General features: G+C 47.1%; 2 protein-coding genes across 3 annotated transcripts in view; one reads left to right on the top strand and one right to left on the bottom strand.

The window, feature by feature from the left end:
• Positions 1–6,516, bottom strand: part of CLN3 (CLN3 lysosomal/endosomal transmembrane protein, battenin) — a 78,508-nt gene extending 71,992 nt beyond the window's left edge. Inside the window, exon 1 of the mRNA XM_077985846.1 lies at positions 6,331–6,516. The gene's annotated coding sequence lies outside the window, so the exon portion shown is untranslated. The remainder of the gene's footprint in view (positions 1–6,330) is intronic.
• Positions 6,517–8,805: 2,289 nt separating this feature from the next.
• The window catches only part of SGF29 (SAGA complex associated factor 29), a 40,019-nt gene continuing 33,787 nt past the window's right edge, over positions 8,806–15,037 (top strand). Inside the window, exon 1 of one of the 2 annotated variants that reach the window (NM_001257445.1) lies at positions 8,806–8,942. The gene's annotated coding sequence lies outside the window, so the exon portion shown is untranslated. Of the gene's footprint in view, positions 9,056–15,037 lie in introns of both variants that reach the window. The other variant, XM_015125895.3, reaches the window with a different exon arrangement.

Raw genomic sequence — 15,037 nt, forward strand, 5'->3', positions numbered from 1 at the left:
ATAAATTATTAATAGCTGGGTGCAGTGGTACGCTCCTACAGTCCCAGCTACTCGGGAGGCTAAGTTGGGAAGATGACTTGAGGCCAGGAGTTTGAGCCATGATCGCACCACTGCACTCCAGCATGGGCATCAGAGTGAGACCCTATCTCTAAAAAATAAAAATAAAGTAAACAAAACATAGTACCTATTGTCAAGGAGTTCACAGCAGAGTGGATGACTGTGCGCCATGAGCAGGACATTATCATACAGCTTAATGAGTAATGAGAAAAACATGTTCAAGTTGCAATGCGTACCTAATCTAGGCTTGGGAACAACTCCCAGAGAAGGTCATGTGTGAGCTTTCAGACCTGGAAAGAATAAATAGAAGTCATATCAGGAGGTCAGGGAACAGTGTCCCAGGAAGGCCAAGGTGAGAGAGGACACAGTGCATTTAGTTAACCAAAGGATTTGGAATACAAGGGAATTTTAGTCCTGATTTAGGGGACAATAGCTTCCTGACTCCCAGTTCGGTACTGTTTTCAAAATACTTTCTGTCAGCCAGGCGTGGTGGCTCATGACTGTAATCCCAGCACTTTGGGAGGCTGTGGTGGGCGGATCACCTGAGGTCAGGAGTTCAAGACCAGCCTGGCCAATATGGTGAAACCCTGTCTCTACTAAAATTACAAAAATTAGCCAGACGTGGTGGTGCATGCCTGTAATCTCAGCTACTCGGGAGGCTGAGGCAGGAGAATGGTCTGAGCCCAGGAGGTGGAGGTTGCAATAAGCCATTGCACTCAAGCCCGAGCGACAGAGCAAGATTCTGTCTTAAAAATAAACAAAAACAAAACAACAACAAAAAAACTTCCTGTCTCTCTAGGTCTATTGACAAGTATGTGATGATTCAGCACATATAGCAACACTCTTGCACAGAAAAAAAGGAAACAGCTGGACCTAGTGCTGTAATCCCTGCAATTTGCCAGGCCAAGGCAGGCGAATGGCTTGACCCCAGGAGTTCGAGACCAGCCTGGGCAACATGGTAAAATTCCCATCTCTACAGAAAACACAAAAGTTAGCCAGGTGTGGTGGCTCATGCCTGTGGTCCCAGCTACTCAGGTGGCTGACACCAGAGGATCACCTGAGCCTGGGGAGGTCACGGCTGCAGTGAGCAGTGATTATGCCCCTGCGCTCCAGCCTGAGCAACAGAGTGAGATCCCGTCTCAAAACAAAATTTAAAAAAAAATTTTTTTTTTTTAAAGAAAGAAGGAAAAGGGGAATATGCATGGCTTGTGCTTACCAGGTGTAGACATAAAGATTTTTCCAAACCCTCTTGCTTAAAATGTATCTTTAAAGAAACAGTTACTTCATAGTGTAGATTTTCCTTCAAGCTAAAATGTTTATAGCAATTGGGTCATGCCATAAAGCTCTTAAATATCTGGAAAGAATTTTAAGGGAGCATTTTGGGACAGGGCAGTGGGAGCAGTCCCCCACCCTGGTCCAGGCTGTCTGTAAAGAACTTCAACATTAAACTCATCCAAATCATTCTGCCTTTTATTATCACTATCAATTCCCAACAATGTCAGTAATAAAATATGCTTCCCTGCCACTGCGAACTGCTCCTAGGGACTCCTCCTTACCTCTTAGTACTGTTTAAAAAAAACGAGGCCAGGCATGGTGGCTCATGCTGTAATCTCAGCACTTTGGGAGGCTGAGGAGGGCAGATTGGTTGAGCCCAGGAGTTTGAGACCAGCCTGGGCCACATGGCAAGACCTCGTCTATACAAAAATTAAGACCGGGAGTGGTGGCTCATACCTGTAATCCCCACACTTTGGGAGGCTGAGGCAGGCAGATCACTTGACGCCAGGAGTTCCAGACCAGTCTGGGCAACATAGTGAAACCCCTGTCTCTACTAAAAATACAAAAACTAGCCCAGCATGGTGGTAGGCACCTGTAATCTCAGCTACTCAAGAGGCTGAGGAAGGAGAATCACTTGAACCCCCGGAGGCAGAGGTTGCAGTGAGCCAAGATCGTGCCATTGCACTCCATCCTGGGCGACAGAGCAAGCCTCTGTCTAAAAAAAAAGAGGAGGAAAAAAAAAACCCACCACACACAAAAAGCAAAAATTAGCTAGCCATGGTGGTATGTACCTGCAGTCCCAGCTACTTGGGAGGCTGAGGAGGGAGGATCGCTTGAGCCGTGGAGGCAGAGGTTGCAGCGAGCTGAGATTGTGCTATTGCACTCCAGCCTGGATGACAAAGCAAGACCCTGTCTAAAAAAAAAAAAAAAGAAAAGAAAAAGAAAACCCTGAGGTACCTATATTAGCCATTGATTCAGCCCATTCACTTTCTTTCTTTCTTTCTTTTTTTTTTTTGAGACGGAGTCTCGCTCTGTCACCCAGGCTGCAGTGCAGTGGCGCGAACTCAGCTCACTGCAAGCTTCACCTCCTGGGTTCAAGCAATTCGCCTGCCTCAGCCTCCTGAGTAGCTGGGACTACAGGTGCCTGCCACCACACCTGGCAATTTTTTTGTATTTTCAGTAGAGACGGGGTTTTACCGTGTTAGCCAGATGGTCTCGATCTCCTGACCTTGTGATCCGCCCGCCTTGGCCTCCCAAAGTGCTGGGATTACAGGTGTGAGCCACCGCGCCTGGACCAATTTCTTCTATAGACAGGTTGATTAGTCAAGATCATACTTACAAAAAAAAACCATAAAAATGTCTACCGTCCTAAACTTACGATATTTAAGCTCCAGTGAAAATTCTCAAGTCTCAAATGTGTCTCCAGCTGGGGTCACTGACATCTGATGTCCAATGCTGTAACTTCTGGGTTTTCAGGTTCCTGGTCATCTTCTCCACTGGGTTGTCTGGCCCATGCCCCACAGGGTCAACATGGAGGGGTCTTTAACGCCCAGGTGTATGTCAAAAAAACAGGGAGGGCAACACTGGACTGCAATTTTTGGTAAAGGCTTTTTGATTGGGATAGCAATTCAGGTTTCATCTGCTCTGGCTGACTTTCTGCCTGAGCGCCCCTGGATAGAGGCACGCTCATTGTGCCGCTTGGTGGGTACTGGACTTCAAAGGTGGAGTTCTGCTGAAGGTCAAGAGGATCCCAGGGCTTGGTTGGGGGGACCTTGGAGCTCTGCTTGGCGGTTTGTCTAGCCTGCAGCATCAGTCCATCCTCTTAGGGAAGATGTATTCAGTTTCTTGCAGGTCAAGTGCGTCTTCCTGGTGTCCTGTCCCTAACACAATGGGTGGACCTGGGCCGGCTCCACTGGGAAGCGGTGTGGGTGTAGACAGGGTGCCCTACAAACAATGCGTTGTCCCACCCCACCCACCCCTGGGTCACAGACACCGTCCCCTACTCTCCCCCCTCAGGCCAAGGGGCCGTGCTCCCCTACCCCATGCTCCATCCCATGTAGAATGAAGTGAACCCAGACATCATTGTTGCCCCTGGCAACGGCACATCTATGCTCCTATTTTTGTAAAAAAAATTGTTTTTTCTTTTTCTTTTTTTTTTTTGAGACGGAGTCTCACTCTGTCTCCCAGGCTGGAGTGCAGTGGTGCGATCTCGGCTCACTGCCTCTGCCTCCTGGGTTCCAGCGATTCTCCTGCATCAGCCTCCCAAGTACTGCGTAGCTGAGATTACAGGTGCGGGCCACCACGCCTGGTTATTTTTTGTATTTTTAGTAGAGACGGGTTTCACCATGTTGGCCAGGCTGGTCTCAAACTCCCGACCTCAGGTGATCCCCCCACCTCGGCCTCCCAAAGTGCTGGGATTACAGGCATGAGCCACCACACCTGGCCAGAAAATTATTTTCAGTATTGAAAATAAAAGTGGGGGGGGGGACAATGAGATGTGAACCAAACTCTCCAAAGTGGTTATATCCTAGACTGGGGTTCTGGATAATTTTTACTTTCTCCATTATAGACTCTAGATCCCTGCAGTGTTGGATTTTTGCAGAATGTGTATCTATTTTATGATCAGAAAAAAAGGCAACATTTAAGAGTTAATGTATTTCATCTCCTTTTTCCCTTTGGATTGCAGGCATACTATGCCACCTTCTGGTCATGATATGGCTACATGTGCCTGCAGCAGGGACAAAAACCATTAAATTGTGAATAGTTACAATTTCCTCTTTGCCATGGGAGATCAGATCCTGAGACAGCTCTGTGTGTGTGTGTGTTTGTGTGTGTTTGTGTTCTGAGAAATGGTCTCACTCTGTTGTCCAGGTTGGAGTGCAGTGCAGTGGCATATTCACAGCTCATTGCAGCCTCAACCTCTTGGGCTCAAGTGATCCTCCCGGCCCACCTCCCTGCCCCCAACCATACTCGACTGATTTTTTTTTTTTTTTCTTTGAGACAGAGTCTTGCTCTGTCACCCAGGCTGGAGCGCAGTGGTGCAATCTCAGCTCACTGCCATCTCCACCTCTCGGGTTCAAGCAATCCTCCTGCCTCAGCCTCCCGAGTAGCTGGGACTACCGGCGAGCATCACCGTGCCCAGCTAATTTTTTTTTTTTTTAATGAGGCTGGAGTGCAGTGGCACCATCTCAGCTCACTGCAACCTCCGCCTCTTGGGTTCAAGCAATTCTCCTGCTTCAGCCTCACCAAGTAGCTGGGATTACAGGCATGTGCCAGCACACCCAACTAATTTTTGTATTTTTAGTACAAACAGGGTTTCACCATGTTGGCCAGGCTGATCTCCAACTCCTGACCTCAGGTGACCCACCCGCCTTGGCCTCCCAAAGTGTTGGGATTACAGGTATGAGCCACCCTGCCTGGCCTGATTTTTAAATTTTTTGTAGAGATGAGATCTCACTCTGTTACCCAGGCTGGTCTTGAATTCCTGGGCTCAAGCGATCCTCCTGCCTCAATTTAAGTAGTAGCTGGGACTACAGGTGCATGCCACCATGCCTGGCTAATTAAAAAGAATTGTTTTGTAGAGACAGGATCTTGCTATGTTTTCCAGGCTGGAGTGCAGTGGCACAATGATAGCTCACTGTTGCCTTGAACTCTTGGCCTCAGTGATCCTCTAGCCTCAGCCTCCCAAAGCAGTGGGATTGTAGGCATGTGCCACTCTGGCCAGAATAGATGAGGGGAGATCATTTAAGACGGCATTGCTCAGTCTCACTAGTGGGCATACATCTCAGAGAAATCTTCACATAGACCACAGGGAATGAGCGTGAGGTTGTTCACTGTGGCATTGTTTGTGGTAGCCAGTAGTAGCTGGAGGCAACTTACAGGTCCATCATAACTAAAATGTGAGTGCCCACTTTGAAATACTGCATAGTTGCTATAAGTCATAGGTAAAGTGTGCACACAGTAACAGGTGTTGAAAGCAGAGGGCTGAGGCCTGGCACGGTGGCTCATGCCTGTAATCCCAGCAACTTTGGGAGGCTGAGGTGAGTGCATCACCTGAGGTCAGGAGTTTGAGACCAGCTTGGCCAACATGGTGAAACCCTGTCTCTACTAAAAATACAAAAAGTTAGCTGGGCGTGGTGGTGGATGTCTATAATCCCAGCTACTCTGGAGGCTGAGGCAGGAGAATCGCTTGAACCCGGGAAACAGAGGTTGCAGTGAGCTGAGATCATGTCATTGCACTCCAGCCTGGGCGACAAGATTGAGACTCCATCTCAAAAAAAAAAAAAAAAAGGAAAGAAAGCACAAGGCTGAGTAGAAAAAGAAATCAATGAGGTTTATAGCACAATACCATTTAGGTAAATTGAAAATACACACACACACTAAACAACACATGTTTTACAAAGACATTCCCACACACTTGGCAAAGGGGTGAGGAGAGGAGGAAAGGGTTAAAATGACATAAACATATAAAACAATGCCTGGCACGGTGGCTCACACCTGTAATCCCAGCACCTTGGGAGGCCAAGGTGGGAGGATCACTTGAGGTCAGGAGTTCAAGACCACCCTGGCCAATATGGTGAAACCCCCATATCTACTAAAAATACAAAAATTAGCTGGGCATGGCAGTGGGCACCTGTAATTCCAGCTACTTGGGAGGCTGAGGCACAAGAATCGCTTGAACCTGGGAGACAGAGGTAGCAGTAAGCTGAGATCGTGCCACTGCACTCCAGCCTGAGTGACAGAGAGAGACTCTGTCTCAAAAAAAATTTAAATATAACAAATAAATAGAGAGGCCATGCAGAGCCCAATGACGAAGCATGTCATTAAGTAGAAATAAGTAACTCAACCTTAGCACCAGTGATTAAAAAACAGAAAGCCTTTGGCCGGGCGCGGTGGCTCACATCTGTAATCCCAGCACTTTGGGAGGCCGAGGCGGGCGGATCACAAGGTCAGGAGATCGAGACCATCCTGGCTAACATGGTGAAACCCCATCTCTACTAAAAATACAAAAAATTAGCCGGCATGGTGGCAGGCACCTGTAGTACCAGCTACTCAGAAGGCTGAGGCAGGAGAATGGCGAGAACCCAGGAGGCAGAGCTTGTAGTGAGCCCAGATTGTGCCACTGCAGTCCAGCCTGGGCAACGGAGTGAGACTCCGTCTCAAAAAAAAAAAAACAAAACAAAACCAGAAAGCCTTTGCAGTTGTTTAGGGAAGGTGTCCCTACCTTGGCCTAGGGTGGATGTGGTGGAAATTAAAAGTAGGTGGATTGTGTTATATGAATGAATAAGTATAAAGGATTTTGAACCCGGTGCATAGCAAGTGCCCAACGAATGCATTTTTATATTGCAGACATGTGGTGGATTGAATGAGGAAGGGGAGGGAAAAGGTGATGTCAGGGATAACCCCCAGGTGCTGGCTCAGGACATTGTACTGAGTAGGAGGCGGGACATGAAAACTGAGTATAGATCATTCTTTTGAGAAATGCGGATGTGGAGAAGACAGAGCAATTCCTTACATGTGGACAACACTCTAAAACACTTTTTAAAAAGTTAATCAATACATGTTTATTGTAGAAAAATCAGAAATTAATAAATTTTTAAAACGGGGCAGAAACCAAAATAATTTAAAAAACAACTGTGAGCTCCAAATCTCTCCTGATCAGTGACTAGGGTTGATTTTTAAAATTTATTTTATTTTTTATTTTTTGAGACAGAATCTTACTCTGTCGCCCAGACTGGAGTGCAGTGGCGCAATCTTGGCTCATTGCAACCTCTGCCTCCTGAGTTCAAGTGATTCTCTCCTGCTTCAGCCTCCAGAGTAGCTGGGACTACAGGTGCGTGCCACCACACCTGGCTAATTTCTGTATTTTTAGTAGAGACACGGTTTCACCAAATTGGCCAGGCTGGTCTCAAACTCCTGACCTCGTGATCCCCCTGCCTTGGCCTCCCAAAGTGGTAGGATTACAGGGGTGAGTCACCGCGCCTGGCCTTGGGCTGATATTTAACAATCAGGAGAAAGAGCCCATAAGACCTTTACAAATGCAAAATTCACAAAATCCCTCAAAGCATAACCTTCATAAAAAGTAGTAAGTCAAACTGCAGCTGGGTGGGTGGGCATGTCATTCACTGACCTGGAGCCCACAGAAAGAAATGCAAGTGTGATGGAAAAAAATGACGCATTAATTTTTGGATTAAAATAGTTTCAGTGCTAACGCCTGAGATTCTCTAATAAACAGAAAAATACTGACGAGGCTGAGCATGGTGGTTCATGCCTGTAATCCCACAACTTTGGGAGGCTGAGGCAGGAGGATCGCTTGAGCCCAGGAACTCAAGACCAGCCTAGGCAACATAGCAAGACCCCCATCTCTACCAAAAAAATTTAAAAATCAGCAGAATGTGCTGGTGTGCGCTTGTAGTCCTAGCTACTCAGAAGCCCTGATAGCACCACTGCACTCCAACCTGGACAACAGAGCGAGACCCTGTCTTAAAGAGAAAAAAAAGAAAAAGAAACGTGATGGCTAGGCACTGTGCTAGGTACTAGGAATACACAGGTGAACACAAGATGATCCTAATCTCATAGGACTTGCAAGTTTATCAAATAATCTACAAATAATTACAGACATTTGTAGGGTTATGTAAGAAATTATAAGATACCAAGATGGATTTCGATAAATACCACTGAGGCTATGCGTCCATTGCACGTCCATATCCTTAATACTTTCCTGAGAAGACCCCCTAAAAGTGCTATTTCTGGGTCTAAAGGTCTGCTTGTTTTTTTGTTTTTTGGTTTTTTTTTTGAGATGTAGAGTTTCCCTCTTGATACCCAGGCTGGAGTGCAATGGCGCAATCTCCGGTCACTACAACCTCCGCCTCCTGGATTCAAGCGATTCTCCAGCCTCAGCCTCCCAAGTAGCTGGGATTGCAGGCACCCACCACCACGCCCGGCTAATTTCTGTATTTTTTAGTAGAGACAGGGTTTCACCATGTGGGTCAGGCTGGTCTCGAAGTCCTTAACTCAGGTGATCCGCCCGCCTCAGCCTCCCAAAGTGTTGGGATTACAGGCGTGAGCCACCGCGCCCGGCCTGTTTTTAATTAATTTTTTAACAATAGACTTTATTGACTTTAGTTTTTAGGGCATTTTTAGGTTCACAACAAAATTGCGCAGAAAGTACGGTTTTTGTATTACCTGCACCCACTCCTCTCCAGCAAGCAGCAATCTCTTCGTTTTCAAGTTGGGTTTTTTTTTTTTTTTTTTTGCATTTTGTTTTAAATAGTCTGGGGGAATGGGAGAACGCTGAAAACGCACAAGCACTTTGGCTGGTTAAATTAGGGTTCCGACAAGAGCCGGAGCGGTGTGCCAAGTAAAAACTACATTTCCCACCCGGCAGCGGGTCACGTCACAGAGGAACGACTGCGCATGCGTTCAAGGTCCTCCGCGCGCGACTGCGCTCATAAAAGGAAAAAAAAAAAACGTGTGCGGCTCTCGACGTGCCGCCAATCTTCGAACGCAGGTCCGTGATCATCCGCAGACTCCGAAAAAGCGTTCAAGGAACGCGCCAGCTTCCCTCGTCGCAGTTTCCAGCCCGAAGACCTTGTTTTCTGCGAGACTCGGTAGGTGGGGACGGGCCGTGGCCTGAGACCTCCGGCGAAGCGCGGGAGCGAAGGGCTAAACCCTCCCTCAGCGCCCAGGCTCCCGTCCTCCTTCAGGCGGCGCTCTAGGGACGGTGCGTACGTGCTCTGAGCGGGAGGGGGGCGGGAGGGGCGGGGCTGGGGGGCGGGAGGGGCGGGACTCGACGGTGGGGCGGGCCCTGCGCCCAGCCGTTCGAGGTCTGCGCGTGCGCGCTTCCATCCCGGGCTAGGGTGGGAGACAGCAGCACGCCGGGCTTGGCAGGGAGGCAGCCCCCAGGTCGGGTGCATGGCCCGGGTCACGAAGATGCGGACAGAAGATGGGCCCCGAACTCCAGCATTTATTTTATTATTTGCACAAAAATTATCTTTTTTTTTTTTTTGAAGATACACTAACAGCTCGTAATTTGCCCAGGCTGGTCTCGAACTCGTTGGCTCAACCTCTCGCCTCGGCCTTCCAAAGTGTGGGGAGTATAGGCATAAGCCCCCGTGCCTGGCCAAAAAATGCCCATCTTAGGAACAACAAAGCAGCCCCCTTCACCCTCGCTGTCCTCCAGTTACCTCCTCCTCGCCTCCGGTTTGCAGCCAGAGGCCTCAGTCTACCCTCATTAGTGCCTTTTCTCCTTCAAGTCTTGAACCTTGAGCCTCTAGTCAGGCTTTGGTCTCCACCACTCCACTAAACCGGCTTCTTGTCAAAGCCACCAGTGATCTCTAGATGGCCAAATTCATTGTTAAGTTAGGTCTCAGTCCTGTAGCAGCATCTGGTGCTGTTGATCGCTGCACTTTCTTGAAACACTGTTTTCATTTGGCTTGCTGAACGTTCTCTTCCTTTGCCTCTCCTCACTCTGGCTTCTCCTCTGCTGATTTTAACCTAGGCATCTCACTTTTTTTTTTTTTCTTAGAGACAGGTTCTCTGTTGCTCAGACTGGAGAACAGTGATGCTATCACAGCTCACTGCAGCCTCTTGCAGCCTTGAACTCCTGGGCTTAAGCAGTCTTCCTAACCAAAGCCTCCCCAAATGCTGGAATTACAGGCATGAACCACCACAATCCCAGTTTCACATTTTAAATGTAAATGCCAGCCAGGCGTGGTGGCTCACACCTGTAATCCTAGCACTTTGGGAGGCTGAGGCAGGCAGATTGCCTGGGCTCTGGGGTTTGAGACCAGCCTGGGCAACGTGGTGAAATCCAGTCTCTTCTTAAAAAAAAAAAAAAATTAGCCGGGCTTGGTGGTGCGCACCTGTAATCCCAGCTACTTGGGAGGCTGAGGTACAATAATTGCTTAAACCCAGGAGGTGGAGGCTGCAGTGAGCCAAGATCGTGCCACTGCACTCTAGCCTGGGTGACAGAGCAAGACCCTGTTTCAAAAAAGTCCTAAAGGTGGAAGAAAATCCACATATAAGTGGACCTGCACAATTAAAACCTGTATTGTTCAAGGGTCAACTGTATAGCTATATTGAAAGAGATTTATTGTGATGGATTGGGTCACACAATTACAGAGGCTGAGAAGTCCCAAGATTTGCCTTCTGCAAGCTGGAAGCCCAGGAAAGCAAACCCTCTGGAAACTCACAAACACACTCAAAAGTATTTCACCAGCTATCTGGGCATCCCCTAGCCCAATCAGGTTGACGCATGAAGTTAACCATCACATTTCCCTAGCTTTGTTTTTCAGTTGCCTCAGTCATCATTTTACTGGTGATACTTTGAGTGTTGTCATAATAGCCTAATGGTGGTTTGGCAGCTTCCACTTCCATGATCTCTTTTACTCTTGAATATGCTGAAGTCCTGACAAAACTTGGAATTGAGAGGAAGAGCATAGATTTTAGAACCTGCAGCCTTGCAGCCCCAGCTCAACTACCTATTTTTCCTGAGTTACCTAGCATAACCTATCTGAACTTCAATTTCCTTACTATACGTACCATTCTGTTATCTATTTTATAGGATTGCTGTAAGGTTTAAATGAGAAACACTGGCATAAGTTGCAATACAGAGGCATGAAGGAAAAAAATTGTCTTCTTAATGTCTCTTTAACCAATTGATGAATATAGATTGTATTTATTTATTTATTTATGGGATGGAGTCTTGCTCTGTCACCCAGGCCGGAGTGTAGTGGTGCAATGTTGGCTCACTGCAACCTCTGCTTCCTGGTTGTAGCTGGGATTACAAGCATGCACCACCATGCCTGGCTAATTTTTTTTTTTTTTTGAGACAGAGTTTTGCTCTTTGTTGTCCAGGCTGGAGTGCAGTGGCGCAATCTCGGCTCACCACAACCTCTGCCTTCCGGTTTCAAGCAATTCTCCTGCCTCAGCCTTCTGAGTAGCTGTGATTACAGGCATGTGCCACCACACCTGATTAATTTTGTATTTTTAGTAGAGACAGGGTTTCACCATGTTGGCCAGGCTGGTCTTGAGCTCCTGACCTTAGTTGATCCGCCGGCCTTGGCCTCCCAAAGTGCTGGGATTACAGGTGTGAGCCACTGCGCCCAACCTATTTATGTTTTTTTTAGAAACAAGGTCTTACTGTGTCACCCAGGCTGGAGTACAGTGGTGCCATTGTAGCTCCCTATTCCCAAACTCCTAGGCTCAAGGGATCCTCCTGCCATAGCCTCCTCAGTAGCTAGGACTACACATGTGCACCACCATGCCCAGCTAATTATTTTATTTTGTTCTTGTAGAGACAGGGCCTCCGTGTGTTGCCCAGGCTGGTCCTGAACTCCTGACCTCAAGTGATCCTCTCATTTCGGCCTCCCAAAATGCTGGGATTATGGTTGTGAGCCACTGCACCCAGTTTGCAGATTATCATTGCTAGTGACTGGATTGAGAGTGTGGGATCTGAGTGTGGGGTATTAGGTTCCTCTTTCCCTTTGACCCAGAACAAAGCTCTTACTGTTTTCAGCCCTGTGGAATTAATCTTAGAGTGGCTTAAGTGTAGGATGTTTGGATTTGTTTATTTGGGGCCTTAGATGCTATTACAGTAAAAGGGCCAGCAATTTTAGGCTAGGTATTAGTGGTTAACACGCGCTTCAATCCTGCAGCCTTTGTCCCTCAGAATTGGCTGTCTCTTCAGACTGTGCTTAATGAAAGTTCTTCTTATTAGTCAAGCTACTCAGTTGCAGATAACAAAAAGCTACTCTGACTAGCCTAAGCGTGAAAGGGGTGTTTGTTGACTCTGTGATATTGTAAAATATATGTCTGGTCTGTATCCCAGTTTGGAGCTTCCTGGAGGGTGGTGTGCCCAGGCAGGGCATGGAAGCTCCTCACTCTTTCACACGTGCTTTGCCCTGTGCACCTCTTCCTTCAGCTGTATCCATTGTGACATCCTTTATAATAAGCCAGTAAACCTAAATGTTTCCCTGAGTGCCAAGAGCTGCTCCTGCAAATTAATGGAACCCAAGGAGGGAGTCATGGAAACCCTGATTTATAGTCAGTTGGTCAGAAGCACTATTAAAGCAACTGGGGGCTTGTGACTGGCATTGAAAGTTGGGGGGACATGCTCATGGGACTGAGCCCTCAACCTGTGGGGTTTGACACTCTGTCCGGGTGGATAGTGTTGGACATAAACTGAATTAGAGGACACCCAGCGTGTATCCACTGTAGACTCGATGGATTGATTGTTGCTGGGGAGAAATCCCCATGCATTTGGCCACAGAAATCTTCCGTGTTGATTATTGCACATTGTGACAGCAGAGGAGAAAATTTGTTTTTTTTCCCTCAAACTCGAGCTGAAGAGTCTTGGAGTAAATCAGCTCCAGGTGGGACTCTATCCAGAAGCCCAAGTTATGTCACCAGTATTTTGTGTTTTTCTTTCTCTCTCTCTTTTTTTTTTTTTTAGAGATGGGGTCTTGCTGTGTTTCCCAGGCTGGTCTTGAACTCCAGGCCTCAAGAGATCCTCCTGCCTCAGCCTCCTGAAAGCTGGGACTACAAGAGTCCACCACCACACCTGGATACTTTTTTTTTTTTTGAGACGGAGTCTTGTTTTGTCGCCAGGCTGGAGTGGTGCAGTGGTGCAATCTCTACTCACTGCGACCTCCGCCTCCCAGGTTCAAGTGATTCTCCTGCCTCAGCCTCCCGAGTAGCTGGGCCTACAGGTGTGCACCACCACGCCCAGCTAATATTTGTTTTTGTATTTTTAGTAGAGATGGGGTTTCCCCATGTTGGCCAGGCTGGTCTCGACCTCTTGACTTTGTGATCCGCCCGCCTTAGTCCCCCAAAGCACTGGGATTACAGGCGTGAGTCACCACACTTGGCTGTACACCTGGGTACTTTTTATTTTTGATGGAGTTAGAGCCTGGCTATGTTGACCAGTTTGGTCTTAAACTCCTGGGCTCAAGCAATCCTGTGTACTTGGCCTTCCAAGGTGTTGGGATTACAGGCATGAGCCACTGTGATCTGCCTGTTTATTGTTTTTTTTTGTTTGTTTTTTGTTTTTTTTTGAGATGGAGTCTCACTCTGTCGCCCAGGCTGGAGTGCAGTGGCGCGAACTCGGCTCACTGCAAGCTCCGCCTCCTGGGTTCACGCCATTCTCCTGCCTCAGCCTACCGAGTAGCTGGGACTATAGGCACCCACCACCACACCCGGCTAATTTTTTTGTATTTTTAGTAGAGACAGGGTTTCGTCGTGTTAGCCAGGATGGTCTCGATCTCCTGACCTCATGATCCACCCGCCTCGGCCTCCCCAAGTGCTGGGATTACAGATGTGAGCCACCATTCCTGGCCTTATTGGTTTTGTTAAATGCCTTGTCATGAGGCGTTAAAAAGTCCGTCATGGAAAGAAAATAGCCCTACAGATGGGGTTCCAAATTCTTCATATAAAAGTCTTCCCCAACCGCTTAAATGTCCATCAACAAATGAATGGATTAAAAACCAGATCTATCCATACAATGGAATGTTATTTAACCATAAAAAGGAGTGAAGTTACCGATATATGCTGTGACATTGATGACCCTTGGAAACATGCTAAGTGAAATAAGCCAGACACATAAGGTCACAGAGTGTACGATTCTATTTATATGAAATGTCTAGAATAGGCAAATTTACAAATATGAAAGTAGAATAATGGTTGCCAGTGACTGAGAGGAGAAGGAAGTGGGGATTGACTGCTAATGAGTATAAGGTTTTAAGGAGAGTTGGTGAAAATGTTCTAAAATTAGATAGTGGTGATATTTGCACAACCTTGTGACTAACGTAACACTGAATTGCACTGAATTGGGGTGGGTGCGGTGGCTCACATTTGTAATACCAGCACATTTTGGGAGGCTGAAGCAGGAAGATGGCTGTCTCAGATAGATAGATAGATAGATAGATAGATAGATAGATAGATAGATAGATAGATAGATAGATAGATAGATAGATAGATAGATAGATAGATAGATAGATAGATAGATAATTGTATGGCATGCGAATTATCTCCATTAAGCTGTTTTTGTTGTTGTTATTGTTGTTTTGAGGCGGAGTCTCACTCTGTTACCCAAACTGGAGTGCAGTGGTGTGATTTCAGCTCACTTTAACCTCCGCCTCCCGGGTTCAAGCGATTATCGTGACTCAGCTTCTCAAGTAGCTATGATTACAAGTATGCGCCACCACACCCAGCTAATTTTTGTACTTTTTTAGTAGAGACAGTGTTTCACCCTGTTGGCCAGGCTGGTCTCAAACTCCTGGCCTCAAGTGATCCGCCCACCTTGGCATCCAAAAGTGCTGGAATTACAGGCATGAGCCACTGCACCCAGTCCATTAAGCTGTTATTTTAAAAAGTCTGCCTAAATCTCTGAACTAGACAAACATGGGGCACATTCCAAGCAACTTAGCCAAGTTTAAAAGGTGAGTACAGATTTCAGCTGATGCGTGCCTCAGGGAAGCTGGATTTGGAGTTTGAGTTCAGCTGTGATTAACTGCTTGCTAACAGAAACAAAACACCAAACTAACTCTCAAGAACATAACAGAATCCAGAGTCTACAACACATCATCTACAATGTCCAGGATATAATCCAAAATTCTTAGACACAAGAAACGGGCTGGGCGTGGTGGCTTATGCCTGTAATCCCAGCACAGCACTTTGGGAGGCTGAGGCAGGCAAATCACTTGAG

Source organism: Macaca mulatta, chromosome 20 (assembly GCF_049350105.2).
Source record: "Macaca mulatta isolate MMU2019108-1 chromosome 20, T2T-MMU8v2.0, whole genome shotgun sequence".
Lineage (NCBI taxonomy): Eukaryota > Metazoa > Chordata > Mammalia > Primates > Cercopithecidae > Macaca > Macaca mulatta.